Source organism: Globicephala melas, chromosome X (genome assembly GCF_963455315.2).
Source record: "Globicephala melas chromosome X, mGloMel1.2, whole genome shotgun sequence".
Classification (NCBI taxonomy): Eukaryota; Metazoa; Chordata; class Mammalia; order Artiodactyla; family Delphinidae; genus Globicephala; species Globicephala melas.
This window is the reverse complement of record NC_083335.1, coordinates 121,169,578-121,172,836: the sequence shown is the minus strand read 5'-3', so window position 1 is coordinate 121,172,836 and position 3,259 is coordinate 121,169,578.

The following is a 3,259-nucleotide window of genomic DNA, read 5'->3' as shown; positions in this document are numbered from 1 at the left end:
TCCATCTGAAATGTTCAGCATCCTCTCGAATTTCAGTCCTGTGCCCATCCTACTGCCTAAAACACATTGCCATGTGAATGCTTTGATGTTACCTCAAATTTGTATAAAATCAAACTCTTTAACTTCAATGGAAGTTGCACTCATCTCTCCTGTGTCTACCCTAGTAACAGCCCTTTTTCCCACAGGCAATGTCAATTTACCTCCTGTGGAAGGCGTTCAGGGGAGCCCTGAACTGCTTGACCTGCAGCTCACACTTTTCTTTTTTTCTTTTTTTTAAAACATCTTTATTGGAGTATAATTACTTTACAATGTTGTGTTAGTTTCTGCAGTATAACAAAGTGAATCAGCTATACGTATACACATATTCCCATATCCCCTCCCTCTTGCATCTCCCTCCCACCCTCCCTATCTCACCCCTCTAGGTGGACACAGAGCACTGAGCTGATCTCCCTGTGCTATGTGGCTGCTTCCCACTAGCTATCTATTTTACATTTGGTAGTGTACTTATGTCCATGCCACTCTCTCACTTCGTCCCAGCTTACCCTTCCCCCTCCCCCTGTCCTCAAGTCCATTCTCTACGTCTGCGTCTTTATTCCTGTCCTGCCCCTAGGTTCCTAAGAACTTTTCTTTTTTGTAGATTCCATATATATGTGTTAGCATACGGTATTTGTTTTTCTGTTTCTGACTTACTTCACTCTGTATGACAGACTCTAGGTCCATCCACCTCACTACAAATAACTCAATTTCGTTTCTTTTTATGGCTGAGTAATATTCCATTGTATATATGTGCCACATCTTCTTTATCCATTCATCTGTCGATGGACACTTAGGTTGCTTCCATGTCCTGGCTATTGTAAATAGAGCTGCAGTGAACATTGTGGTACATGACTCTTTTTGAATTATGGTTTTCTCAGGGTATATGCCCAGGAGTGGGCTTGCTGGGTCGTATGGTAGTTCTATTCTTAGTTTTTTAAGGCACCTCCATACTGTTCTCCATAGTGGCTGTATCAATTTACATTCCCACCAACAGTGCAAGAGGGTTCCCTTTTCTCCGCACCCTCTCCAGCATTTATTGTTTGTAGATTTTTTGATGATGGCCATTCTGACTGGTGTGAGGCGATACCTCATTGATTTGCATTTATCTAATGATTAGTGCTGTTGTCACACGTGTTTCTGAGTTTGCTCCTCTTTGGTTGGTGGAATTAAGTCAGTCTGTGCTCAGGCATGCCTAATCAATCACCTATTTAATGGATGAAACATGTTAGGCATCAGTTTCTTGACCCAGCCAGGTCATTTGCTCAACCCTTGGTGAGAAGGGGGAAAAGATTGCTAATTAAATATTGTAACTAGATAAAAGCCAGTAGAATCCCAAAGGGTGGAGGGATGGTTCCAGAAAGGAAAAGAAAAAACATTCTCTGGTATGTAAAATAACGTTAACTTTGTTATGCATCCTTGAAACTCATCACTGGAATGTCTTCAAATGGAATTCCAAGTTAAGTCTTAACCCCTGATGATTTTGGAATGCAATTTAGTGAGAATTGAACGGTTTTCTTTTGTTGTTTTAGAAATTAGGAAGAGTCAGCATAGACTATCTGGACGTTGATGAAAATATTAAAGCTTCCTTTGAAATACTTTACACTCGTTTCTAGTCAATAGGACTGGCGTTCCCACACTTTTTATCAACAAAGCAATCCCTGTTCCACCTTCAGAACTTATAAAAACAAAATGATGTTGGGATTGTAATTTTTTACATCTCTTTTAGTTGGGGGGGGGTGTATGCAAACTAAGACCCATGGGCCAAATCCAATCTACCAACTGTTTTTATAAATAAAGTTTTATCAGAACTCAGCTATACCCATCTGGTTACATATTATTTATGGCCACCTTCTCACAAAGATGGCAAAGTTGAGTAGTTTGCACGTAAATCCAAAAATATTTACTATCTCACCATTAAAAAAGAAAGAAAAAAAAAAGATTGCCAATTGCTCTCCAGATAACACGCAGTTCCAGTGTTTTACTTTGATTGGTGCTTGTCAAATGCTGTAGTCCAAACGGTGGTGGTAATTTTTGGTCTAACAGAATTTTGCTCTGAGGGACAAAGTCTTGAGAAATTAATAATTTAATTTATTGGACAGAGTGATTTTTTTTTTTGAACCCAGAATTTCAGAAGTTACATTGAAGAAAGGAAGATTTAAGTTTTACCTAAACACAACACAATGTCTCAAAGACCCCTTTCACATTCATCTGATTAACACAGCATTTAATGGCCCTGGAAATAGTTCAGATTTATCACATTACATAAATTCCAGCTGTTTTCTACTATTTGTCCATATGTATAACCACAGCTGGGTCCAATCAAGTCAAGTACAACCATTAAGCTAGTCTCTAAAATATTGTAAAAATAGAGAAAAGAACAAGACATATCCTCGAAATCATTCCTCATGCCTTTGCCCTTAAAAAGTGATTTTTCTCTCAAACCCTCCCAAATCACTTACCACTAACCCCCTCAGCCAGTATTTATATTCTATCAGTGCTCTTAGACCTTTTTGATCCAAAAAGTACTCAAGTTTTGGCTATATGAACATGTTAGTTTACATTAGTTTAAGCCTTGAAATCAATTGTTTGGCTACATTTTGTAAGTTTTCCCTTGACAGTAGTATTCAGATTTCGTTGTATGGGTTGTAAATGTACTTGGTGTCTTTTTAAATCATAGTAAATCCCTAAAGTTAATCTTAATTTACTCACCGAATAGGGTTGTCTGCATTTTTAATTTCCTAACTGTAGCATTACAACTTGACTTATTTGACTGGGAATTTACCCTAGCATAATTATTACCCTTTATTTATTTCTAGTTCCATTTGCTCTACATTTTAGGTTCTAATGGGTATTTTTTATTGAATGTTAGAATCTCTTAATGCTTTTTAACATTTTCCTTATATGGACAGCAATATTTCTTTCTGTAACACCTAGCCAAATGCCATATCTAAGTTACAGGTAGTGATATAAGCAGCTCAGAAGATTCATTTAAATAGTAAGTAACTGGGTCATTAAACTGAATTATATTCAGAGATATAGAAATTAGTGCAGGAACCCAGGGCTAGCAGTAGTGGAGCTGTCAGCATCTCTCAGCCCAAGGAGTTAAAGAAAGAGAGAAGTTATTCATTGGGTGGGTCAAGCTGTGATGTGACCTTCTAAAAAACCATGCTAAGGCCACTTGAGGGATTCAGAATCAAGAATCCCATTGGAATTACCAACCTGT